Here is a 27971-nt window from a genome sequence, read left to right as displayed (position 1 = left end):
ATACTATTTACATTTTTTTTTTTTTTTCAGAAAAGGAAGTAGAAGTCCTGAAGAAGTGGCAGAATGGCAGGGCAATGTATCTCACTCCTGAATTAATCAACAAATAATGCTCTCTTCCTTCAGATCCCTTAATACCTATGCCCCAAAAGCCTCATGGCTTTTGACCTAAATGCATAGACAGACACACCTGCTGTGCTTCATAGGGACGTACAGTCTGGCCAGACTCAGGTCAACATTAACAGAGCTCCTTGGACCTTGGGACACTGGACAGATTGGTCACTGTTTATCTGCTTTTATTAAAGGGGAGGTAGTGGGTCGATAAGTGTGTTGCTTTGGGAGTCAGATTGCTTGGGGTTAAAGCCAAATTCCAACCCTTTTCAGCTGTGCAATGTTACCGCCCCTCTCTCAACCTTATGTTTCTTACCTGTGGAATGGGAACAGTAAGAGTTGGCGCTTCATGGAATTGTTGGTGTGAGGCTTAATGAACCTAATCCATGTAAATCTCGAAGCACAGTGCCCAGCACACAGTAGGCCCTCGGTGCCCAGCACACAGTAGGCCCTCAGCAAATGCTGGCTGTCACCATCTTGTGGTCCAAAAGCTGGTCGCCTGGTCCCTTCTGAAGTTCATTGAGATGGATTTGTTTCCTGATATTATAGTAGGGTCCAGTGGAGACCAGGGGTAGCTAGTAGCCTGAAAAGGCAATTGATGGGGTGGAGACAATCTATACTAGGGTTTCCTCTGCTTTTGAGAGCCCTGATAATTGTGCCTTTTGTCAGGGTACTCTTCCAAGCACAAAGGGGCAAAGGATCCCATTCACTTCTTCCTTGAGGTATTTCCAACCTGCTTTTGGAATGATAGCACACAAAAGGCAGAAGATGACTGGGTTTTCTTAAAGTTCAAGGTGAAATTAAGGTATGGAAGAAGAAGCAGTAGTAGCTGTGAATGAGCTCTTGTTGGAACACAGAGGACTAAGCCCCACACCTGCTCTGCCCATTACTGATTAAACTGGGCAATGCCTGATAATAATCGTAGCAGTCGTGATAATAATAATAATAATAATAATAATAAAACCCTAGGCAATGCCTGTTGCTTTTCTCTAGGCCCCCCACCCCAGGAATTTTAATACCTGTGGGTTAATCACCTTGTTCCCTATTTGCCTTGGATATTCCCATGGCAAGTGCTATAAAAAAAGTGCTATATCCCAGGAACTCCCTCAGTCTCAGGGAAAACCGGGATGGTTGGTCAATTCAAACGCCCGTCTCTCTTGTATGTACTACACAGACAATGGATAGAAAGATGCTTTGAGGTTGTAGGAACTGAAGAGTGTAATCGGCTTGATTCTGAACACCTAAGGTCCAAACACAGTGCTAGGAGTTATTGAAAGAACAATAGTAGTGTCCTGTGGTTTGTTTCAGTTAAGATGCCTGCACCTTAATTCTCAGTACCTCATTTCATAACTTGTCGGCAACATGTAATGTGACTGGAAAACCCCGCTAAGGGGTACACCATCTTTTTTTTTTTTTTTTTTTTTTTGACAGGCAGAGTGGACAGTGAGAGAGACAGAGAGAAAGGTCTTCCTTTGCCGTTGGTTCACCCTCCAATGGCCGCCGCAGCCAGTGCGTTGTGGCCGGCGCACCACGCTGATCCGAAGCCAGGAGCCAGGTACTTATCCTGGTCTCCCATGGGGTGTAGGGCCCAAGCACTTGGGCCATCCTCCACTACCTTCCCGGGCCACAGCAGAGAGCTGGCCTGGAAGAAGGGCAACCGGGACAGAATCCGGCGCCCTGACCGGTACTAGAACCCGGTGTGCCAGAGCCGCTAGGTGGAGGATTAGCCTAGTGAGCTGCGGCGCCGGCCGGTACACCATCTTTTATATCATCTTGATGTGCTTACTTAGGTGTAAATGCAAATACACACACTCACATTCATACAGAACATTTAAGACAAGCACCATCAGGTTATAAAGAAGATAATTTGCATTGGAAGTACCCCATGTGGATCATCTTTACTTCCTGAAAAGTTCTGTTTTGCATAAAATGCATATTTGAGAAGAGACTACCATTTTCAGTAAAATTTATTAGTGATTTATCTTAGCAACTCTTAACAGAAAACAAAATATTCTGAGAAAGATGATTACCTATTTGGTATCAGAAAAATAAGTACACACCAAAGAATGATAGCACGTTGCTGGGAGTAAATGAGGCAACTCTGGTGCTCCTTAAATGCGCAAAACTATTAACCAGTGTGCAGTCTCAGGAATTAGAGAAGTTTCCAGAAAATGATTCATTTACTTTTGTGTCATGAAAGATTACACCTGAGTAGAACTTCACAATGTTCCGGCATGCATTTACTTCAAAATGCAAAAGTTGTTTGAATAACTTAATTTGCATTGCACCTAGAGGCATTCAGCCAGAACTCAAGCTAGTGTATGCTGCCCCCCCCAAAAAAAAAAAACGCCACAGTGAAGCTTCTCTTACACATGCAAAGATAACTAATGCAAATATAGTGTATGGATTAACATATAGTTTAACAAAAGCATAAAAACAAGCAAATGTGGTCCAACTCAGTTACGCAGGTTAACAGAGAGGATATTCATTCTAAAAATTAGACTTTTAGGATATAGGATTCATTTTGTGTTTGGCTTTCAGTAATGGGCTTGAGGACCTTGACTGTGCCACATGCTCTTTCTATATCTACTCCAGGAACCTACTGCGGTACTGAGTACATGTGGACACTCAGGAAAACCTTGTCAGCTTGTATTGAATATTCTCTCTGTTAATAATAACTCAGAATAACAACATTAAACGAGAAGGAACAGGGCATGGCCTCCCATTCCTCATTCGACTTTTCCCCATGGAATGAACTGCTTTACCTCTCAGACAGAAGCAAAGAACTCATTCAAAAGCAGAGCTGAAGGCTGTTGGAGTTATTGTTGTTTATAGTTCCCTGGACAGAGGCGTAATTATGTTGGCTTCAAAGGCCTTTTCTTCTACCTTCCATCCTGGCAAGCCAGTGCAGGAGGAAGCCTTCGTTCTATTCCTACATGTTACAAATGGAAACCCAGAGCAGGGAACTCTGCCCAAGGTCATAGACCGAGGCCATCTCAGATATGTGCTAATCCTAATTGGATTTTCCCAAACTTGACCAAATAGAGCTACAGGTAATTTTCTTGCCCCCTTCTTTATATATATATTATTTATAAGTGTATATATATTATATATAAATGTATATATAATATATATAAATGTATATATGTATATAAATGTATATTTTATATATATATATATAAATACAGGAGATACCTTCCTCTCTAAGCCCTGTTTACTGTCCATTGATATACCAATCCCACCCTTTCTCCAACAACTCTACTTCCTTCTGTTGCTTCCATATGGCATTGTTGTTGCTTCCGACCAAAGCACTTGTGTCTCCACGCTTAGTTCTTAAACCAAGGGACTCTCTAGATGACCCACAGGGCAGTATAAATATAAAAATGTAAGAACTGTCACCGTGTTTCTCTTTAGGCTGGCCTTCTGCCTTTAATATAGTGATGCATAGCTCCAGGCTTGCACTGATTTCTCTCTGGCTTCAGTAATATGAGTCATGGCTTTGCTTTATGGTTAATTTAGCTGGTGATGAGAGTAAGCTGAAGCTTGTGGGGAGAGACATAAACTGGAGCAGACCGAGGTCATTGCTTGAACAGAACCCCGAGAAGACAGATTGTCTGGGGCTCTTGGAGCATCGTTCTCCCGACAGTAGTGAGGCAGACAGAAAGTAGAAAAATGACTGTCTCCTTTGAGGGGCATTTGAGGGCACGGAGATTTTCCAGAACCAGCCCCACAGAGAGGAAATCTGCTTTCTGTTTATTCGGGCCCCTTTCTTTGCTATCCTGATTACCCTTGGCTCTGCTAGGTGCTGCTGTTTATGTACCAGCGACAGGTGATTCTTATGTAAGAGTGAAATCTTGGGTGTGATTAATTTGGTCTTGAGAAATCTCAGCTCAGTGGCTGCAGATGGCGATGTCATGATGACAGAGTTAGAGAGCGGCGACCCGCCGGGCAGTGGGCTGTCTGTGAAACGGCTACTCAGTTTGGAACTGTCTGAGCAAATTCCTTGAACCTCAAGGTCATGACCAAAGGGCACATTCTTTCCTACTTCCTTACATGTTGCTGCTGCTTCGCTTGAGGGTCCTACCAGAATCAGGTTGTAACTTGTGTTCTTTGTAATCTGGGGTCTCTATGATGACGAGTCCTGTTATGGCATCAATTCTGTGTTTGTAACGAATTGCTTAACTAGAGAGTTTGCACCGACCAGGTTGATTTGGACAAGGAGAAATTTCTAGACATGCCACCTTATGCAGGGCCCATCTGTGGTCTAGAGCACTTCGATAAGTGCAAGTTGCAATCCATTGTTTGTTTGCCTTGGTTTTGAGGAGTTTATAAATCCCCCAATCGTGCTCACACATGCAAAATTGTAAACATATTATGCTTCTCTAGGGAGAGGATCTACAGCTTTCATAAAATCCTCATGGAAGTCTGAGATCCATGAGAGATTTCATTGTATATCCAATAGTTGAAATCTGCATCTCAATTGTATCAATAAATAAGGGTGAACGTTTGGTCAACCAGTTAAGATGAGGCTTGGGACACTCACATTCCATATTGGGTTGCCTGAGTTCATGTCCTGGCTTTGCACTCAGATCCAGCTTCCTACTAACACACTCCAGCAAGCAGCAGGTCATGGCTCAAGTATTGGGTGTCTGATACTCTCATAGGAGGCCTGGGTTGGGTTCCTAGCTCCTGGCTTTGACCTGGTCCAGGCTCAGTCATTATAGGTTTTTGGGCAGGGAACCAGGAGATATGAGCTAGCTCACTCGCTCGCTCTCTCTTTCTCTCTCCCTTTCTCTGTGTCTCTCTCCTTCTGTTACTATCTTTATCTTTCTGTCTGCCTCTCTAATTAATATAAATAATTTTTAAATAAAAATAAATACTATTCAAGGGAACATAAAAATCCATTCTATGTTTGAATTTGGATTGGTTTATATCATTACCTAATCCACAGAAAATAGCAAATAGACTTTTTAAAAGATTTATTGTACTTATTTTAAGGATAGAGTCACAAGAAGAGAGAGACAGAGAGACAGAGAAATCTTCTATCCACTGATTCACTCCTCAAATGGTCACAACAGCCGGGGCTGCGCCAGGCTGAAACCAAGAGCCAGGAGCTTCTTTCAGGTCTCCCATGTGGATGTAGGGGCCCAAGCACTTTGGCCATCCTCTGCTGCTTTCCCAAGCTCATTAACAGGGAGCTGGATGGGAAGTGGAGCAGCCGGAACTTGAACGGGCACCCACATGGGATGTGGGCAGTGCAGGTGCCAGCTTTACCCACTTTGCCACAACATTGGTGAATAAATAGATATTTGTTGGATGGATGGATTTATGCTATGTTTATATTATAAGTAACAAAATATTCGTATTTCATTTGTATTAGGCTGATAAGGAAAACGCAGGCATCCACAATTTCATGTGTTTATGAACATAATCTTCCTGAAGCTCAGTTGGCTGATAAACCCCTGACAGAAAGTGCTTCCTACATCTGTATTTTATGACAAATAGAAATTTTAGAGATACGAGGGTTTTGAGTGAGCCTTTGTGAGTGTGTGTGCATTGCCATTTAGTTTGTTAACAGTCAAGCTTTGCAATTATATCCATTCTGATAGAATGATTCTCTAGGAGTCCTTAAGAGTCCTATGGAATTGCATCCCTCCCTCCTTCTCTCAGTCTTGCCTTTCATAAAAGGAGTAGCGAGCTAACTCAGAATGACATTGGCCTGCCTGAGCCAGGGCTGTGGGATCAAGTCAAGGCTATAGCTTATGGTGTAAGAAATCTCAAGAGCCTCTTGCCTCTGGGAGACGTTGGAGGGAGAGGATGCCGTGTGGCCCCAAGAGCGCATCACAGCAGCCAGCTTCTCCACGAGGTATCGCCAACAAGGGCTTCAGCACCCGGGAGCGAGGAATCACACAGCAGAAGCAGAGAAACAGGAAGCTGTTGAAGCAGAAGAAACTAAACAAAGAGATGAGCCCCTAAGGGAAGCGTACCATTCTTCTCTCCTTTATTGCTGTTCAGGCCCAGTACCAGGGATCATCAGAAAGTTCACAGAAGGAATAGGCATTTGGCCTAGCAGTTAGTACACCTGTCTTCATTATTGGAGTGCCTGGATCTGATTCACAGCCCCAGCTCTTAGCTCCAACTTCCTGCTAATGAAGACCTTGGGAGGCAGCAGTGATGGCTTAAGTAATTGGGTTCCCATCACCACGTGTGAGACCTTGACTGAGTTCCTGGCTCCTGGCTTTACCACCACCTACACCCACCCACCCCCACCCCTGCCCCTGCCAACTTCCCCAGTCTGCAGCCATTGTGGGCATTTGGGGTATGAACTCTCTCTCTGTATTTCTCTGCTTCTCAAATAAATAATTTTTTGTTTGTGGAAAGCTTGTATTATGAAAAATCTATGCATGAATTTCAAATTGTTTTCAACCAAAACAAATTTACTTTTAAGATTTATTTATTTATTTGAAAGAGTCACACAGAGAGAAGGAGAGGAAGAGAGAGAGAATGTCTTCCATAGCTGGATCGGAAGTGGAGCAGCCGGGACACGAACTGGTGCCCATATGGGATGCTGGAACTGCAGGCAGTGGCTTTTACCTGCTATGCCACAGCACCGGCCCCAAAGTTACTTTTGATTCCATTTTCCATGCACTGTTTGAAGTATCCTCACACGACTCTCCTTCGGTTACTCAGCACTGTATGTCAGGTGTGTTTATGCTGCCCTCTAATTCACCTTGTTTTTTCTTTTAAGATTTATTTATTTATTTATTTATTTGGAAGTCAGAGTTACACAGAGAAGGAGAGGCAGAGAGAGAGAGAGGTCTTCCATCTGCTGGCTCACTCCCTAAGTGGCCACAACAGTTGGAGCTGCGCCGATCTGAAACCAGGAGCCGGGAGCTTCTTCTGGGTCTCCCATGCAGGTGCAGGGGTCCAAGAACTTGGGCCATCTTCTACTGCTTTCCCAGGCCATAGCAGAGAGCTGGATCAGAAGTGGAGCAGCCAGGACTCAAACTGGCACCCATATGGGATGCTGGCTCTAGGCGGCAGCTTTACCCACTACACCACAGCACCAGCCCCTACATCTTGTTTTATAAACTCTTATGAACAAACAAACATGACATTGGTCCTTATCTTATCTTAAGGAGAAGACGTGATTAGCATTTATTAGACATCTGTAGATGCCAGATCATTGTACTTACTCTCTGACTCAGCACATTTTAGGTGAGAAACACTGAGTCTGAGCAAGTTAAGTAACTTTTCCAGAATTACCACCCACGTGGAAGGACTGGGTGTGAAGCCCTTGGCTGTCTGCCTATGCATGGTCTCCATGGTTACTCCTCAGGACAGGCAGACAATCCTGAGAAAGTGAGTAAAAGGAGATAGTTGGTGATAAGGACTCTTCTGGGTAAAGACTGGTTTTCTTGCTTTTTGTCTCAGGCAACACGGAGAGGCACTTCTGTGTATCTCCATGTCTGTGAGCTAAAGACCTCACCCATCTGTCTTATTAGCACAACCACAAAGACTCCATTTCACTGATGTGGAGGTCAGGGTCTCTGACCACACTTCTGGTATTGTGAAAGCTGGAGTGGTCATGTAGGTGAGAAAGTAACACAGGGATGGATGCTTCAATGGCAGATCCAAGGACTGCGTGTGGCCGAATACTGGAGCACCTTGGTTTTCCTCTTTACTGTCTTGATGTTCAAAGTAATTGTACTTGAGCTTGTATTCATTGTAAGTCAATACAGTAATGCATTTCTGTTTCCAATTTTTTTTTCAAGTAGCTTATTAAGTCTCTACATTCCTGTGCTTCTATCTTGATAATTTCTCAAGTGCCTTTCCTCTTCATCCTCTATCCCTGCCACTCTTCCCTATTGAGCCTGAACTCCTAGTGCAAAATAGTACATTGGCTGCCAGGTGCAAGGCAACAGATAGCCCTGTCAGAACTAAGGCAAACAAAGGCTTAGTGCTTCCTGATACCCATGTGTTATGCCAAGGTCAGGGAGCCCAGCCTGCACTTGAGTGAGTGTGTCAAATGAATCAATGAGTTGGCAATGTTGGGGTTTAGGAATGATGCTTGTCAATATTGCTGTGCATGAAAGATACAAAAATTTGCCATCACACTAAACCATCAGAGGGTTTCAAGAGTGACTGATGTCTTGAGTACATCTGTCTTTATAAGAAGTTCCTTGCCACAAGGGCAGATGAATTTTGTTGGAGATTGTTCAGCCTCCTCTTTGCTTTCCTCGTGTGTCCCTATTATCTACCATCTCCTTCACGCTTCCTCAGCGCCTTCGCAAGGGGTGGCCCTGTGCTCTGCCAGATGCCAGTGCCAGCACACAGCACACATGTGATCACCTGTATGCCATCCACCTTCCCCCCTAGAGTGAAATCCCATGCACACCTGTTCTCTCATTCATAGACACTTCATAACACAAGTCACAATGGCTGAACTAGGCATTCAATAAATATTTGTGAATGAACACAGGGAAGAATGAATAGAAAGGCACATTAGTATACTTTGCTGCATGTTTGGCTTTATGGAAAGTTTTGGATTTTTTATTTCTGAGGGCCTCCCTTCCTCCCTTCCCCCCTTCTTCCCTTCCCCCCTTCCTCCCTCCCTCCCTCCCTTCCTTCCTTCCTTCCTTCCTTCCTTCCTTCCTTCCTTCCTTCCTTCCTCAGTCAATGTTTGTTGAACACCTTGTCTTGTATGACACTGCACTGGATGCCAGGATGTGTGAGACAGGGTCCCCTTTCCCCCAGGAATTTCAGGGTGTGTTGCCCAGATCCTGTTGGTGCTGAGTCAGTCCGCCATGCTTGGTGAGTCATCAGACACTGTGATGGAGCGTGGAAGTGACTCTTTGTGGGAGGATACAGAGAAAGAACACATTGCCCCCACTTTTCAGACTCACAGTTCACCAGGCAGAGAACAGCTAAATACACACACGCAGTGCCTGGTAACATAATGTAGGCTAGGAAAAGGAATTAATGCGGTGCATAGAAATAGCAGGCGATTCTTGTACATGGAAAAAGTGAATTTTTCTCCCTGATAGGAATTTTCCCTGAGTCTCTTTTCAACTCTGTGATGAAATACACGAGGTAAGCTGACTTTAAAAAGAAAAGAGGTTTATTTAGCTCACTGTTCTGGAGACGCAAGGGCATAATGCCAGCATCGTCTCAGCCATGGTGAGGACCTCAGCGTGGTTGATGACATACATGCAAGAGGGATAGATCACATTGCTAGACAGGAAGCCAGGGCTTGATTCAGGCTGGCCCTTACAGCTTGCTCTGAAGAGACTTGAGGGATCCCAGAAGAATCACCTTAATCCCTTTTGAGGGCAGCTCCCTCAGTGACCTAAGAACCTCTCATTAGACCCCACCACCTCCCAACCCTACCACTGAGGACCAAGCTTCCAATACATGAACCCTGGGGGACCAACCACACCCAAACCACAGCAGGGCCTTAATCCCATTCACAAAGGAGAAGTCCTCATGGCCTAAATGCCTCTTAAATGCCTCACCTCTCAGCAACTGCCACATTGGAAATGTCTGAATAAAAACCATGGCACCAATTTTAGTAAAATTATGACAACATTCCAAGCCCTGGAGTCTAGGTTATTGGGGGATGGAGGGACTGGCTTATTTGCAAGTAACTTGTTTAATTCTGAAATAAAATATCCAGAGAAATTTTGGGCTTAGCCCTTCCATCTCTCCCATCTATTCTCTGTCAACTCTCTGTTTTAAAACAACATGTCTGTTCCCACTTTTACATAGTGAAAAGCATCAGATCTTGTGCTCAGTGAGCGTGTAGTTATTTGTTACTTACTACGAGCCAGGGAGTGCCCTAGGCCCAAGGAATTCATCAGCCCCAAATCACCAATCCTGTATTAGCATCCATAATCTTAGTCTTCCTTTATAAAATATACATCAAGGTGTCTCTGAGTCCTTAGGCTCCAATTTTTGAGAAAAAGACTCCTAATGCATGTTTGTGACTTGTTTTTAATTACTAACTAGAATTTAGGGCACAACTGAATAACATAGAAGCTCCAGAGTTCAACTTTGAAATTTCTAATAGTGTAATCCTCTTGAGTGGTCCAAGTCTTAGCTCTACTTTATCAAGCTCACACAGGAAGACAAGACAGGGCTCAAAGGACAATTACCTGCCAACATTGCAAAAAAAAAAGTGTTTTCTTAGAAATATTGACTAAATTCTTAATTTGCCTTAGACACTGTGCAAGACACTTTCACACATCTTATTTCATTCAATTGTCCCAATAGCTTTGTAACATAGGTCTCATTATTCTATTTTTTGATAAGGAATTTGGGGATCTGAGGGACTAAAGAAGTCATCCAAGATCATAGCTTAATGAACAGGGTGAACAGGAAGAAAATCCAGCTTCATTGACTCCAAAGCCCTGTCCTTAGGTAGAACTCTCTTTCAGAACATTCTTATTAAGACTTAGAGCTGGGGCTGGCGCTATGGTCTATGGTGCCGGCAATCCCATATGGGCGCCGATTCAGTCCCAACTGCTCCTCTTTCGATCCAGCTCCCTGCTATGACCTGGGAAAGTAGTAGAAGATGGCCCAAGTTCTTGGGCCTCTGCACTCACCTAGGAGAGCTAGAAGAAGCTCCTTGCTCCCGGCTTAAGTCTGGCGCAGCTCCAGCCATTGCAAACATTTTAGGAGTGAACCAGCAGGTGGAAGATTCTCTGTCTCTGTCTCTTTGTAACTCTTTCAAATAAATAAATACATCTTTTTTTTTTTTTTTAAGAAACTTTTTTGTGACTCTAGGGAACTGTTCTCTATCTGAAGACGAAAGGAGAAGTAAATTTGGTTCTGAATTTTGCCTCCTAAAAGCCTTTGGGATTTATTGGAGAATGCTAGGACTTGTCACTTTTCTTTGCTACCTTTAAAATGTGATAGAGGGCTGTGCTTCACTTCATCCATCTGTGCTCATGGCTTTTAATTTCCATGAAGATGACTGGACACATTCTTCTTCGTCCATCCATACTTGAGGCCAGAGAGGGCCATTTCATTGACATTCTTCAGTAGTCTTTCCTAACATGGTTTTCAGTGTCTGTTCCAAAGTCTGCACATAATCTTCATTTTTGTGTGTGTATACACATCTGTGTGAGTGTGTGTGTGTGTGTGTGTGTGTGTGTGTAGGAGAGGAAGAATGTATGTATTATAGAAGTTTTATTTTAATTATGTTAATGTTTACTAGAATTACAGCACAGATGTATACAGATGACAAAATTGTATGTTTTGATCATTTAAAACTAATGCTCAGGGAGTCCCCTGATTAATTAGTTTTAGTAGTTAATGAATGTAAGGAGCATGGGCAGATAACAGCAGCCTCCAAGTCTGAGAGGTGTGCAGACGATAGCCCAGGAACTCAGAGACAGCTCCAGCCGGGTTGGAATAGTCCCTTTGCACAGCTTATGCACAGGCCTACCGAAAGTCAGGTATTGGGTTAGTCATAGGGTAGAGTTCTGTAACTTAAAGGAACATTTAAGATCCCACCCTTTCTTTGTAGAGAAGAAAGTAAATTCTGGAAAAGTTAATGGTTTTCCCAAAGTCAAATAAGAGGGAGGTTGGGATGGAAAAAATCATTATGTTCTAAAACTGTATATATGAAATGCATGAAATGTGTTCCCTTTATATAAACAAAACAATTTAAAAATTGTTCTCAACCAGTGATTCTTGAACTTTTGTGTGCAGATAAAAATGAGTTTAACCCCTAATGGGATGCATGATGTGCAAATATATTTTCCTACTATGTATGTTAGTTTTTTTCACCATTGATTGTTTTCTTTGTTGTGCAGAAACTTTTCAGTTTGATGCAACCCTATTTGTCCATCTTTTTTTGCTTTTATCGCTTGTTGTTTTGGTGTAATATTTAAAATAGTTATTACTGCAACCAGTGTCAAGGAGCTTTGTTCCTATGTGATCTCCTAGAAGTTTTACAGTTTCAGGTCTTAATGTTCAGTCTTTAATTTTTTTTTAACTTTTATTTAATGAATATAAATTTCCAAAGTACAGCTTATGGATTACAATGGCTTCCCCCCCAACATAACTTCCCTCCCACCCGCAACCCTTCCCTTTCCCTCTCCCTCCCCCCTTCCATTCACATCAAGATTCATTTTCGATTCTCTTTATATACACAAGATCAGTTTAGCATACATTAAGTAAAGATTTCAACAGTTTGCACCCACATAGAAACACAAAGTGAAAAATACTGTTTGAGTACTAGTTATAGCATTAAATCTCAATGTACAGCACATTAAGGACAGATCCTACATGAGGAGTAAGTGCACAGTGACTCCTGTTGTTGACTTAACAAATTGACACTCTTGTTTATGGCATCAGTAATCACCCTAGGCTCTTGTCATGAGCTGCCAAGGCTATGGAAGCCCCCTGAGTTCACTGACTCTGATCATATTTAGACAAGATCATAGTCAAAGTAGAAGTTCTCTCCTTCCTTCAGAGAAAGGTACCTCCTTCTTTGATGACCTGTTCTTTCCACTGGGATCTCACCCGCGGAGATCTTTCATTTAGGTGTGTTTTTTTTTTTTTATTTTTTATTTTTGCCAGAGTGTCTTGGCTTTCCATGCCTGAAATACTCTCATGGGGTTTTCAGCCAGATCCGCGTGCCTTAAGGGCTGATTCTGAGGCCAGAGTGCTATTTAGGACATCTGCCATTCTATGGGTCTGCTGTGTATCTCACTTCCCATGTTGGATCATTCTCTCCCTTTTTTATTCTATCAGCTAGTATTTGCAGACACTATTCTTGTTTGTGTGCTCCCTTTGGCTCTTAGTCCTAACATTATGATCAATTGTGAACAGAAATTGATCACTGGGACTAGTCAGATGGCATTGGTACATGCCACCTTGATGGGATTGAATTGGAATCCCCTGGTATGTTTCTAACTCTACCGTTTGAGGTAAGTTAGCTTGAGCATGTCCCGAATTGCACATCTCTTCCCTCTCTTATTCCCACTCTTATATTTAACAGCGATCACTTTTCAGTTAAGTTTCAACACTTGAGAATAACTGTGTATTGATTACAGTATTCAACCAAAAGTATTAAGTAGAACAAACAAAAAAAATACTAAGAGGGATAACATATTAAGTTGCTCATCAACAGTCACGGCAAGGGCTGATCAAGTCACCATTTCTCATAGTGTTCATTTCACTTTAACAGGTTTCCTTTTTGGTGCTCAGTTAGTTGTCACCGATCAGGGAGAACATATGGTATTTGTCCCTTTGGGACTGGCTTATTTCACTCAGCATAATGCTTTCCAAATTCCTAACAGGGATCACTTTTCAGTTAAAATTTAAACACCTAAGAATAATTGTGTGTTAATTACAGAGTTAAACCAATAGTACTAGAACAAAAAAAATACTAAGAGGGATAACGTATTAAGTTGTTCATCAACAGTCAGGACAAGAGCTGATCAAGTCACTGTTTCTCATAGTGTCCATTTCACTTCAACAAGTTTCCCCTTTGATGCTCAGTTAGTTGTCGCCGATCAGGGAGAACATATGATATTTGTCCCTTTGGGACTGGCTTAATTCACTCAGCATGATGTTTTCCAAATTCCTCCATCTTGTTGCAAATGACCGGGTTTCATTGTTTTTGACTGCTATATAGTATTCTATAGAGTACATGTCCCATAATTTCTTTATCCAGTCTACTGTTGATGGGCATTTGGGTTGGTTCCAGGTCTTATCTATTGTGAATTGAGCTGCAATAAACATTAAGGTGCAGACCGCTTTTTTGTTTGCCAATTTAATTTCCTTTGGGTAAATTCCAAGGAATGGGATGGCTGGGTTGAATGGTAGGGTTATATTCAGCTTTCTGAGGAATCTCCAGACTGACTTCCATAGTGGCTTAACCAGTTTGCATTCCCACCAACAGTGGGTTAGTGTCCCCTTTTCCCCACATCCTTTCCAGCATCTATTGTTGGTAGATTTCTGAATGTGAGCCATTCTAACCGGGGTGAGGTGAAACCTCATTGTGGTTTTGATTTGCATTTCCCTGATTGCTAGTGATCTTGAACATTTTTTCATGTGTCTGTTGGCCATTTGGATTTCCTCTAGACAGTGAGAGAGAGAGACAGAGAGATGGCAGGGAACCAGTGGATGGTTCCTTCTGTTGGTTCACCCCCAACCCCGAATGGCCGCTACCGCCTGCACGCTGGGCCGTTCTGAAGCCAGGAGCCAGGTGCTTCCTCCTGGTGTCCCATGCGAGTGCAGGGCCCAAGCACCTGGGCCATCCTCCTCTGCCCTACCGGGCCACAGCAGAGAACTGGACTGGAAGAGGAGCAACCAGGACAGAACCCGGCACCCCAAATGGGATGAGAACCTGGGGTGCTGGCGCCACAGGTGGAGGATTAGCCTAGTGAGCTGCCACACTGGCCCAGTCTTTAATTTATTTTGAGCTGATTTTGCATAGGGTTTGAGATATGTGTCCAGTTTCTTTCTTCTAACATGGATATGCAGCTTTCCTAGTACCATTTACTGAAGAAACTGTGAGTCCTTGTCCCTCCTCATGTGTTCTTGGTACTCTTCTCGATCATCATTTAACTATAATACATAGATTTATTTCTGGGCTGTCAATACTGTTCCATTGGCCTATATGTCTATATGTTTTTATGACAGTGACCATACTGTTTTGATTACTATAGCTTTGTAATAATTTTGGAAATAAGAAACTGTGACATAAAGATATTTGTTCTTCTTGCTCAAGATTGCTTTGGCTTTATGGAGCCTTTTTTGGTTCATTATGAATTTTAGCATTTTTTCCTATTTCCATGTAGAATGCCTTTGGGGCTTTGATAGGTATTATGTTGAATCTGCTGCTTACTTTGAGTAGTATGGACATTTTAGCAATGTTAGTTCTTCCAATCAATGAATATGGTATGCATTTCCATTTATCTGTCTTTTTCATTTGCTAAGAGTAGATCTAAAGCATTATTCTCTCAACAAAGTAAGAGATAAAGATAGAGATATAAAATAAAAAATTAAGAAAGGAAAGAAGAAAAGAAAGATAGAAAGAAAAGAGAGAGGGAGAATGAGAGAAAAGAAGGGAAGGAAGGAAGACAAAAAGTTGGGGCTGATGTTGCACAGTGGGTTAAGCCACCACTTGCAATGTGGGCATCCCATATTGGATTGCGGTTTGAGTCCTGGAAGTTCTGCTTCATTCCAGCTTCCTGCTAGTGTACCTGGGAGGGCATCAGATGATGGCCCAAATACTTGGGTCCCTGCCATCCATGTGGGAGACCAGGATGGAGTTTCGGGCTTTAACCTGGTCCAGCCCAAGTTGTTGCAGCCATTTAGGGAGAGAGCCAGCAGATAGAGGAAATTCTCTCTCTCTCTCTCTCTCTCTCTGTAACTATGCCCCTCAAATAAATAAATCTTAAAGAGAAAGCACTCATGTGATTAAATAGATATGTTAATTAGCTTATTTGTGGATCATCTCACAATGTGCCTATATATGAAAATATAAAATTGTACAGCTTAAATATGTGTAATTCCCATTTGTCAATTTAACCTCAGTAAAGCTGAAAATAAAAAAGAAAAATTGGAGGCAGGTGTTTGGCTTAATAGTTCAGATTCCTACTGGGACACATGCATCCCACCCAAGAGTGCCTGGTTGGGGTCCCAACTCCACTTCTGATTCCAGTTTTCTGCTAATGTAAAGGAAGGCAGTAGGCAGTGGCTCAAGTAGTTGGGTCCCTGCTGCTCCCCTGGGAGACCTGAATAGAGTTCTTGGCTCCTGGCTTCCATCTGCCTAGGCCCAGCTGTTGCATTTGAGGAGTGAACCAGTGGATGGAAGCACGCACTGTCTGTCTCTCTCTCTGCCTCTTGTATGTTTTTTTAAGGGAAGAGAAATTGTGTACAACACAGATTCCTAGAACCCAATCCAAAGATTCTAATCCCTGTTGGGGTGCATCCTTGGAATCTTTGTGATTAATAAGCCCTCTGGGCACTCTCGCTGCTGGTGGTCCTGAGATCACGCTTTAGGAAATACTTTTCTGGCATCTAGGCCTCTGGCTCCCTAGTCCTGTTTCTTCCCAAAGGACCCTGCTGCTTCCCTACATGCCTAGCTTTCCAAACAATACGTAAGAGGCTGTGTGACTCATTGTAGTGCTCTTGTTGCTGGACTCAACAACTGATTCTTGATTGGGTCATTCATTGAGTAATTTTATTTCTCTCAATTAATCAGCCACTATGGTGTGCAAGGAGCTGGAGTTAAAACTTAAAGCATAGTCCTGGCCCCTAGGAACCTTATGATACCAACAAAGGTAGCTGCCATTTCTTGAGCCCTTTATTTGTACCTACTTTGTATTGTTTATCTCATTCCCTGCCTTGTAGTATGCATCTGATAACAACACAGTCTGTGTTTCATAAATATAGAGCCATACATTTCCCCTGCACCTTGTTCTTCACAACTAATGTCTTGGAACTGTTTCTCTGTCAGCTCTCTATGTTTCTAGTCTTTCTTTCTAACGGCTACAGAGTATCCCCTAATCCCGATGGATCACTCTGTATTTGACCATTTCTATATTGATACATAGTCACTTGCTTACATTTTTGCCTCTCACCAATAGTGCCCTGATGAACTCCAAAGTGGATAGTATTATACCCATTGTACAGATGAAGAGCTGGAGAAAAGCAGATTGCCTTCCACAATCTTACCAGTGCTAGAATTCCCGTCTTGGAGACTATCTGGATTCTCTCTCTCTCTCTCTCTCTCTCTCTCTCTAATTTTTTTATGTAATGCCTTTAAGTAATTGCAGTGGGGGTAAATGCTGGGTGAGTGGGTGCTACAGTGTCACTGAAAACCTGGTTCCTGATAGAACCTCACGGTCAAATTTAAGAGTCTTTCAGGAAGAAAGAGAGCAAACAGCTCCAAGAGAGGTACGGGCTTCCTACAAACCTATCAGTGACACACTGGCCATCTACTAGAGTAGACCCACGGTGCATACTTGTGCAGAGATTCAGGAAAAGAAGGTGTATTTGCACATCAGAGCGTGATGGCTGTGTGTGTGTGTGTGTGCGCGCGCGTGTGCGCCTGTGTATCTGAGAAATATGAGAGCAATACATTAACAAGTATTGGCTAAACAAATACCCACCTTGCTTGGCAGCTTAAGCAGAGCTTTGGAAGCAAGTGGGTGCCAGCGTCCTCTTTGGGTGGCACAGCCAAGAGATGAGCCCTCCTCCCAGCTCACGTCTCCCTCTGAGATGAAGAGGGTACCATCTAGTCCCTGCCCACTTGACAGGATGTTGCGAGGCTTGGTTCATTTCTGTAAATGTTTTGAGCTCCTCTGAGGTGTGTGTTCTGTAAATAGGAGGTATTAATAGCAGCTGTCAGATGGAAACAAAAATGAATGGAGCTGCAGTCATTTTCCGGGAAAGGAACACAAACACCCATAAAGCATGAAGCCCATGCCGGAGCCACTGGCCCTTTTTTCAAAGGCAGCCTGGTTATCATAGGGACATGGTGACAGCTCAGGTCCTAATCTCAAGTGGGGAAATTCAAGAGACAAGCTGGATTTTTCTAACATTGAATGTCCCGCCTCATTGCTATGCCGGAGAGCCCATCTGCTGCAGCCTGCGCGTGAGGTGTGTGCGGGGAGGCGGGAGGCTAGTGAAGGCAAGATCCAGTGGGGGAAAAACGGGAACCTCACGATGGAGAGACGGGGCCATTTTGCAGCCCTCTGCGGCAATGTTTAAGTGGGAGTGCAGCCGTGTTAGCATTAGTGAGGCCAGCCGGCCGTAGGCTGCAAGGAAGGCAGTTAGTGAGAGATTCTCTTTCCCCAGCCTTTTATGTGAGCTTAGTGAGGATTTGGTGATGCCTTTGTCTGCCATAGATCTAGAGGCGCCGTGCATGGCTGAGAAGAAAACCCAGCTCTGGTTTTCAACAGCGGGCAGCTCCCTCTACCTGCTCTGGCAAGACGTCCCAGACACGAGTGGCGGTGATAATTTAGGATAGGGGTATGCTGGAGCTCGCCATCCACTTGCTCTCCCTGCCCCCCTCGGAAGGGAGCTCTGAGCAGGAGCTGGAGGCAGCCATATGTCGGCTCTCCTATCTTCACGGCCCCTTCTGTGTTACGGTGGTTGCCAAATCCAGCTAGCAGCAAGTCGCGCTCGTGAGCACTAATAGGACCGGCAGAGGTACGGAAACCAAGGCTATGATGCTCAGCCGGACACATGCATGGAATATCTCAGAATGCTCTGTTACCCAGGGGATCCTATGTAAACCCACAGCGAACAGAGTTTTTATTGTATTTAACTCTAGTCTCCAACCAGGCTTCCCTTTGGAGGTGAAGCCTCTTCGTCTCCTTGAAAACCCCTTCCTCGGAGGTAGCGGCTCCTGTGTGCTGTGGTCTCCTCGTCTGCCGGATGCTCCAGGTGCACGAGGAAAACTCATCAGCAACTTGATCTTAATCCCTGGCTGCCTGCACACAGGTCACTGAAAAGCGGCCCTGGCTCTACGAGTCTGTTTACCAAACATCTTGAAAGAGCAGAGGAGCTGGTGAGGAGCTTCCTGGAGAAGAGAGATGAGCCAGGTGACCATCTCACTCCAGCAGGCCCTGTGCATTTTGCTTGCTCAGGGCGGGACTGGTGGCTTCCGCTCCATGTCTGGAAGGCCTCCACGTTCACAAGCCATTTTGCTCGATCCCTAGAGTTGAGGCCAGGGAAGTGTCCTCTACCTCCTGCAACTGTGAAAACCAAGTTGGTTTCCCCACGGGCTGGAAGCAACATGGGAGAAGCTGGATTTTGTAGCCCAACTGTCCAATTGTGAACCCAGGAAGTGTCAGTGAGGGTGTGTTTACAACTGTGGGGGTTTGCAACTGAGCATCCTTTTTTTTTTTTTTTTTTTTTTTTTTTTTTTGATGATGAGTAGAGTTATAGATAGTGAGAGAGAGACAGAGAGAAAGTCTTCCTTCCATTGGTTCACTCCCCAGATGGCCGCCACGGCTGGCGCTGCGCCGATCCGAAGCCAGGAGCCAGGTGCTTCCTCCTGGTCTCCCATGCAGGTGCAGGAGCCCAAGCACCTGGGCCATCCTCCACTGCCTTCCCAGGCCACAGCAGAGAGCTGGACTGGAAGAGGAGCGACCGGGACTAGAACCCGGCACCCATATGGGATGCCAGCACCGCAGGCGGAGGATTAACCAAGTGAGCCACAGCACTGGCCCTGCAACTGAGCACCCTAAATAAAGGGCGAGAGGGCTGTTGTCCATCTCGTTCAGCCACAGCTGTCCAGGCTGCTCGCAGGAGGGGACATGGTGGCGTCCGTGACGCAGAATTTGAAGCGTGCACCTCTAGTGATGGCCCCCCTCTCCTTACCTCCAGATGCTCCCACCCTTACCAGGAACCTTCTGGCTCCCCAGGAGAAATAGCCATGCCAGGCTGGCCCAGCAGCATTGGCCTGGGAGAGATCTTTGCTGCAAAACGTACAGTCTTATACAGACTCTGAAGAGAACTGATGTTAGGATTAGTGGACTTGGAGGTTGTAACTACGCAGAAATGTCTTTTTCTCTCTTTTTGTGCCTTCGAGAGTAACTTCACTGGTCAGGAGGCACGCGTCTCCCAGCGATGAGGGGTGGGGGATGAGAATTCTTTGGCTGCTGTTCCCACTTTGCTCCGGTCATGTAGGGTGTGCTCTAAAGTTCATGTGAATGAAATTGGGAAGCGCTATTTCACGTGACATAAAAGTCAAACCTGAACTCCTTCTTTATTAGCTAAAATATCCAGAGATGATATCATAACCAAAATAGCTTTCACGAGCCCAGAGATTCATAGCATGGAGGCTGCTAAGTAGCTTCTCCACTACCACGAGAAAGACTAAGATAGGGTGAACCAGCGAGGCCCAGGGCCAGCGGGCAGAGGCAAAGCCTTCTGTCTGTGTCAGCATTGTGAGCTGATACGGTGTCTTCGTGAGCCCTCTTCCGCCATGGCAGAGGTAACTCATTGTCTTGGTCCATTCCCAGGGCTCTCATCAAACACCCGAACCTGGACCATGTGCAAGGAAAAGAGATATGCTGAGCTCCCAGTTTGGGAGGTTGGAGAGCACGGTGCTGGCTTCTGCTAGGTTTGAGGACCACTTTAGCCACATCACATTGCCACAGCGCCTGGCATGGAGAGAGCCTGTGTGAGGGGGGAGATGACGTGGCTGGACAGGAAGGCACAGAGCAGGGAGGGGCGGGTCTCACTTGCGCCGGAACTCACTGAGGTCCCACGCTAATCCCTTCCAACTGACCTCTCGCTTGGGCTCTGCCTCTTAATGATTCTACCACCTTCCATGTTTGCTACACTGGCGTGCAAGCTTCCAGCACACCTACCCATGAGGGACAGACTCAAAGCATAGCATTTACCAAGTACTTGTAACACTCATTGCCAAGGCCTTGTGTTTGGCCGAGAGGTTAAGACACCCCTTGGGACCTCTGCATTCATATCAGAGTACGTCGGTTGGAGTCCTGTCTCTCCTCCTGATTCCAGTTTCCTTCTAATGCCTTCCCAGGGAGTAGGCAGTGGCAACTGAACTGCTTGGGTCCTTGTCACCCCTGTGAAAGACCCAGTGAGTTTCTGGTTCTTGGTATTGGCTTGGCCCGGCTGTCACTCCACCTTGGCCATTGCAGACATTTGGGAAGTAAAGAACAGGGCATGGAACATCTCTCCCTCTGTCTCTCTCTCTTTCTCTCTCTCAGTCTCTCTACCTTTCAAATAAACTTAAAAAAAAAAAAAAAAAGCAGCCTCTTTCCCATCGAGATCAGACCTGATTTCAGAATCCTTCTCTGTTCTCCAGGCAGTCCCTACCAGAAAGTACCTTAATTTTTAAAAATAAAAAGGTGGCATCTGGAGTTCTTCATGGTATAATTAAAATGTTTCAAGAAGGAGTTTGGGGCTGTGTCTGTGACTTCTGCCAGCCTTTTCTGTTTACAGTCATCTAAATGGGATTTGCGACTTGACTTTCCACTTACCCCACCCCTTCTTTTCTCCCTCCCTGAAAGCTCCCTACCAGAAGAGCTGTGAAATGTGCTCTTGCCTTCATGAGCCATCCATGAGGTGATGTCTGGTCCATAGGAGACGTCAGAAATAAATTATTTATATGGGGTGAAAATACAGATGTGATTATATTAGGGATGAATTCTGTCCAGGAATAGCATCTTAACCACTTGAGTGCTAAGAGACATTGGTAATTTTTAAATTATACATTAATAGCTATTTGACTTGTGGACATATAGAAAACATGTAACTGTTTTACATAAGACATTTCCAATTCGATGTCCTTTCTTCAAATCTTGAATGTTCCCTCCCCCGAGTCCTGTGCCATGAGTGAAAGCAAAGATTCGGATAGCTGCTCTTACCTCAGGTAATGGGTGCATGGGCATCTGTCATGGGCAGGCACAGACTAAACCATTTTTTGCAGAATTGTGATCTGTTGTCCGTCAGTCATAGAATTATGGGAATGCACAGCTGGATGGACTCGCCTAAATACCCTGCTGGAGATTTGCAACTGTCCTTGATCTCTGATGTCAGTTCCCAATCTAAGCACCATTTGGTTGCCTGTGCATTGGGCTTACCCAAGATGGAGCTGCCAGACTGCGTGTGGTTTGTTTCCGGTCTCTTGGGATCACAAGTGATACAAAATGGCTGACTTGCAAGTAAAGCAGAATGAGCGAAGGAGCACCCCCAAAATCCTTCAGCCAGACTTAGGACCTGTCATTACCAGGTGGAAAGGAGAAGGGAGTCTAGGTTATGGTGCTGCCATTACCAATAATCTTTGAGCTTTGGGAAGATATGTAGCTGTCTTCAATACCAACTCTCTGTCTCAGGTGGAGTAATAATAGCAATGGACTTAGGAGACAATTACTGTGTAACTGTTTGCAATCTGCAGCATCAGCTCAGTAAGGATGGATTGGCAGAACCCCCTGTTCCTCATCCTGCATACAGGGCATACGACTGAATTTCAGGGAGCAGTGGGAGAAGGCCAGTTTACAAAACGTGAAAACAGATGTGGTCTTTGACCTCAAAGCTAGAGATGAGAGATTTGGATGGCTAGTACCTAAGCCTGTTTACAAATCTACACATATATAAAAATACATAGCCATAGCTGTGTTGAAAATAGCGCATGTGCATTTTTTTTTCATTGATATATGTCTCAGCAGCATTTTAGTTTGCAGTCACTGTTAATGTGCCTGTTTTTCTCTCTGTGTCTCAAAGAGTGGGCTCCGTTAAGATTTTCCAATAGGTTGTGAAAAACTCCAGTTTTCATCGGAGCAGTATCTGAATTCACTTTTTATGCACCTGACACAGTCTCACTTCCAGGCTAGCCTAGCCTTGTTTATCATTTATTATCTTTCCTTTTTCCCCCACAAAAGATTGGCAGGGTTGGAGGGAGGGCAGGCAGTGGTATAATGAAAGGTATCTCATATGTTTTCTGTTCTATAGGGAATTTGAGAAAGCACAAGCCAACTTATAAAGGAACTCACTTTGGGGGCAATCTAGATGTGAAAGAATCCTCCAATTCGGGACCAGTGGTTGTGTTGATCCTGTAAATTAGTTCTTCCTTTCTTTGAGGATATATGATCATGCAGCATCCTTACAAATAAGTCTTCTCATTAGGATGAGACAATCCTCCCAGCCTCAGCAGGCAGGATAAATAGACCAACTGGCAACCAGGCGGGATTTCCTGGGGTTCAGCCTACTGCAGTTTCCTAGACAAATGAAAAAATGCAGGTGTCCCGCCCCTACCCCCAGGCCAACCAGACCACATGGTAATTGCCCCATGGCCTGCTGGGGGAGGCCCACCCTGCTCTTCTCCCACTAGGTTCATTTTTCATTTTGATTGAGTTGTGATGGCCTCATGCCATGAACCATCTGAGGACATGCTTTATAGGGAAAAGGTCACCAAGAGCTCCCAATGATTTCCCCTGCCCTAAAAGCAAGGGCTGTGTCTCATGGAGTGCCATGTGAAAGGGGTGGGCAGCAGGGTTAGCTGTAGGACTGTGTCTTTCTCTTCAAATGGCAGGAGCAAACTCTCTGTCTTGCTGAAGAGTTGCCTGGCGGGCTTGTTCAACTGAGGCAGCACAGCTTGCATTAGCCTGGAGGTGTGAAAACCAGTTAAAGGCTGGCAGAGCGAAGAGATGGAGGTTCCATAGCCTTCTCGGAGCACGAAGAGACACAACCAGCCTTGTGCATGGGATGCAACACTTCTCCCATCTCCTTACCAAGGACTTGTCCCATGGCTGCCCCTCCTAGAATTGCAAATCTATCAGCCGGCGTGGTCAGTCCCCCTTCGCTGCAGCTTCTCTCTTGTGGCTGGTGGGCAGGTGTGGTGGGCTTGGCTCTTTGGGAAAGTGACTGAGCAGAAGCCCACCCTCCAACTGTCTGCTCTGTGTCTTGCTGAAATCAGCATCACAGTGAGGCAGGGAAACACCCAGGCATCCACACATACCTAGACATACGTATGCATTCACACACATGCACATTAAAAGCACATATAAACGCACATGCAAAATCACCAGCACACATAAACCTACCCGCTGCATACACAAGCACACACAATGCATATATATATACTCAGGCCAGACTCCGGGGCATGCGTTCTAGGTTATGTGTTGTCTTCCCTCTCAGTGTCCTGGGGAAGGGGGAAGGGGGAAGGGTGTGGAAATTCTAAGGGAGCAGGCTGAGAAAGGAAAATATTGGCTTGTACAGTACAAACATCTCTGTCCTGGACGAGAATGTTAATTTTCCCCTAGATCAAATGTTGACAGAGATCAGCTGCTACAGAGGACATGTTACTATGGGACGAATCCTCTGCTCTGGAGACTGGAGATCAGGCTAGAATCTCACCTCCAAAATGCTAGCTGGTTCTGAGGTTTCAGGAATTGTCCCAGTTCGTCAGCAAAAAGCTGATCCCTCTGGGACATCCTCCTGAGCAGGGCTGCAGGGGTAGGGGACCAGAGTTCCCCTTTGTGGAATGCACTGTTTTCTGCAGAGCCGGGGCCCCCACACTGTCCTCTGCCATGAATCAGCCTCTGATCCCATTGAGCAAAAGACACAAGATTTTAATAGGAGATGTGAGGGGTCAAAGTTATAGGCGTGGCGAGAGCATGGAGTCCACAGGCAAAGGGAAATTTCCAGCACCAGATGCTTTAACTACCCCTTCCCCCACTACTTCCAAAACACACAGTGGAAATATCCTTTGTTCAACACCTATGAAATAGAAATCCCAAATTGAGGTTCGCCCTCCCTCTCCCTGCAACTAGTCTCACACACACACACACACACACACGATACACACATACCCACACACATGCATCATACCCATACACACGTGCATGCACACACACACACACCCTTTTCACTTGTTAAGCTTGAAAGATGATGCTATCTGCAACCAGTGTGCTTTGCCAGTCTGCACGGTTTGGGCCAAGATGAACGCAGAGGGTTGGTGCAACGTCGCCGCAGAGCTGCGTGATCAGAATGCAAGAGGGAGCGCGGGGGAAAGGCCAGGAGATCTGTCTGCGCTTGGAGTTTACACAAGTCTCCTTAGCAACTTGTCTGAATTCATTTTTCCTTTAATGTGTGTGGGTTTCCTTCCAAACCCTGAGTGAAATGGGGGTTGAGTTTCCAACAGTCCTCTATGTCCCTTCTATGGGGGCACAATAGTTTCCTTCGGGGAGTGAGGTTTTCTCTTCCTTATTGCGCCCCCCCCCCAACACACACACCCCCACCTCCACCGTCGAGGCTGCTCTGATCCTTTGCATGGTGGCTCTGTGGACGGTTGGGAGCTTTCCAGAAATCCACATCTCCACGGGGGAAGGAGAGCCTGTTTCTCATGGCCAGCTGTGCAGATTGCTCCTGCAGCCTCGCTGCCTTCGGAGCGTGCTCCTGCGGTGGCATCTGTGTGAGTGTGGCTGTTGCACGCCTGCGGACTGGAAAACAGGGGAGGAATCGCAGTGTTGCTTTTCTCCTTTGGTTCTGCTTTGCCTCCTTTCTCCTTCGCATCACCTCTCCCCTCCCAAGCACAAAAGGCTCTGTGAGTCTAATTAAAAAATGAACAGAAAGCGACTAGCCAGAACCCGACTTTTAGGGATTTGGTGTGTTGGATTTGATGTGACTGGGCATGCTCCAGGCAGACAACCCTAAATGTGGCAGTGGTTTTACCTGAAACTGCTTTACCTTTAAATAGCTCTCGAGCATACAGAAGCCGCCTTATTGAAGCTGATGGTGACTATCAATCTTAATGTTGCCTTTTTTTTTTTTTTTTTTTTTTTTTTTTTGATACCTCCCATTTTAGAGTCTGGGAGAAACAAAAGAAACCCAGCCAAAAAAATGTTACGGTTTGATGTTGGGTCTTTTACAAACAGATGTTGCTGTCATCCTGCTGTTGCTGAGCGGGTACCAGATTGGTCCATGCAGCAGGAGTGTGTGTGTGTGTGTGTGTGTGTGTGTGTGTGAGTGTGAGAGAGAAAGAGAGAGAGAGAGAGTGTGTTAGGAATGGATGGAGGGCTGGAAAGCAAAAAAAAGCAATTTAAAAAAAAGACCGATTTCAGGAAAAGTTGACAGCAAAAGGAGGTAACATATAGGTTAATGCTTTTACTTTCCAATCTTCAATTTGGCACAGCCTATATAAAACCATATGGTATCTGGTTGTTGTGTTGTTGCAGAAGGGAAGTGTGGAAATCAGTAGTCATGGAGAGCCCTGGGGAGAGGAGCTGACCTCCTGGGGTGCAGTGCAGAGGGAGAGGGGGCTGTGGCTGTTTCCAAGTGCATCTGCACCCTCCCCCCTCAGTAAGGCAGGGGACCTCCTGATTCAGCTGAACCCTATTTCTTGGGTTTGAGAGTTGCTTCTTATCTGGATCAGTGTGGAGGTTCCAGGCTCTGCAGTTCATCTCCCAGAACAAGAATCCCATTATTACACAGCCTAAGTTCCGAGGAGCTACTGAGTCTTTGCCTATCGCCGTCTCTTTTTCTCGCAGGACCCAAATTATTTCATCTTCCGCTGTGTCCCAAGCCACCCTGCATGCCCACTTTCTAACCTAATTGTGCTATGCTTTTCCAAAAACAAAGGGTAGCTTTGAATAGGGGTGCTCAAGTTGGCTGGCATACAGGAAGTGTTTTTTTGCAGCAGGTAGTTCACTTATACTAAAGAAATGACAGAAATCTGATTTTCTAAAATATGTGTCTCTTATTTCCAGGGACTTTGATTAAGTTGTTTTTTTTTTTCACTTTGATTCTCCTTCCTTGATTTATGGGCAACATAGCTAGGAAGGTTGTAGGCCGGCATCATTAATTGCATTTTAAAAAGGAGGAAACCTTGTCATCGCCAAACTTCTTTCAAAAGTGAAAGTAGTCTTCCCTAGCCAGCTTCACCCGAAACAACTGGGGAGCGGGAGCGGCGAAGTTTCTTCCTCTTTTCTTTTGTCCTGAGTGTCCAAAGCACATCAGCCTCCAGTTTCTCACTCTTCAATAGTTTTTTCTCTTATACGTCTGTTGCCAAATGAGTTTAATGAAAGCAAACATGTAAGTCCACTACTCAAATAATCTGAGGGCATCTTTTCACCCCATCTCTCTACCCGAACTTGCCATTTTTCAGATCTCTGCTCCTAAGTCAACCTACATACACTTCCACTTCTCATTTCCATGGTTTTTTTTGACTGTGTGGAGTGTGTGATGGGATGATTCTAAATATCAGTTGCTAATGTTCCTTTCTGCTGCCTTGCTGGTCTGCTGCCTCTCCTGCTCTCTTCTGGCCAGCTTTTCCTGGGTAATGCCGAATCCGTGCTACCTAGGCTAAACAGCTTTGGTGCTGGAAGCCTCTGCATTGCTCCCCCACTGTGGTGTGATGTCCTGGTGGCCATATCTGGGTGGAGGAGGTGTGGCATGATGCGTGGCACCGACACACTACTGTCGGAGTAGCAATGCTGGATGTGCCTGTTTTGTTGACGTGCTTAGATCTTCCAGCAAAACAGCAAGGCTGCAGAGGGCAAGAGAAAGGATCTTAGGAAAAGTAAAAAGCTATAGGGAGACCAAAGAGGAGCCGTCTCACCTGCATGCTGTCCCGTGTCTGGGTGACTGCCAGAGGGTAGGTTTGAGCAAGCTTGCTTGCTTCTTTTGTTTTTTCTTTCTTTTTTTTTTTCTTCTTTTATTTTTCCTTCTCCCTCTTCCCACACTTCCTCCCTTCCTTCCTTCCTTCATCAAAAATTACCCAGTGAAATTGCCCCAGGTCTTCAGAACAAAGGAGGCCCAGGGAGAATTCACACAGGACCTACATCTTTAAAAAAGAAGGGGGGCACGGGGCAGAAACTCTTTCTGTTGGTGTCGATCTGCTGACATCACATGGATTGGGTGTTCAAGTCCACAACCAGGCAAAACTTAAAAAGATTTTCCCCCTTTGCAAGCAGCTGCATAGTGGGTTTGCTTCCATTAGTAAAGGAACAATGAAGGAAAGGCAGACCCGGCGTGGAAAGCATGGTCAATGAAAGAACCTGGAATACAAGCCAAGAACCCCGCTGTGGTAGAAGCGGGATAGATTCCTGAATTCACCACAATCAGAGATCGGCCTCTTCAACAGCCCTATCATCTGAGAGAAGCAATGACTCCCGAACCGGTTCAGAGTTAAAAAGTTAAGCTGGTGTTTCCACGATGCCACGTGGAGCCAGGTAATCCATGCCACCCCCTGACGATTCCTTAACCCATCTTTGCTCTGATGTCCTACCTCTGCGTCGTCTTTCCCAGGGCAGTAGTTGGGTGTGAGACATTGGGACTGGGGAGTATGCTGAGACTTCACTTTCCTGTTTGGTCATTTTCCTGGTAAAATCAATCATTCTCAAGGTGCACTGGTAGCC

General features: G+C 45.1%; 1 protein-coding gene and 1 long non-coding RNA gene across 13 annotated transcripts in view; one reads left to right on the top strand and one right to left on the bottom strand.

Moving 5' to 3' along the window:
* The window catches only part of LOC138843476 (uncharacterized), a 287086-nt gene that overhangs the window by 189311 nt on the left and 69804 nt on the right, over positions 1–27971 (top strand). The window contains exon 7 of one of the 12 annotated variants that reach the window (XM_070047385.1): positions 31–11613. The exons of 10 other annotated variants lie outside the window; for them this stretch is intronic. The gene's annotated coding sequence lies outside the window, so the exon portion shown is untranslated. Of the gene's footprint in view, positions 1–30; positions 11614–27214; positions 27786–27971 lie in introns of those variants that run through there. One more of the 12 variants, XR_011378222.1, reaches the window with a different exon arrangement.
* LOC138843477 (uncharacterized) lies at positions 11019–27307 on the bottom strand. Its single transcript, XR_011378223.1, has 2 exons — positions 27173–27307; positions 11019–25055 (listed from the first exon to the last, which is right to left on the bottom strand). It is a non-coding gene; the product is annotated as an uncharacterized lncRNA (long non-coding RNA).

This window comes from Oryctolagus cuniculus, chromosome 1, assembly GCF_964237555.1.
Source record: "Oryctolagus cuniculus chromosome 1, mOryCun1.1, whole genome shotgun sequence".
Taxonomy (NCBI): domain Eukaryota; kingdom Metazoa; phylum Chordata; class Mammalia; order Lagomorpha; family Leporidae; genus Oryctolagus; species Oryctolagus cuniculus.
The sequence above is the reverse complement of the archived record's forward strand: the minus strand, read 5'-3'. Positions and strand labels throughout refer to the sequence as shown.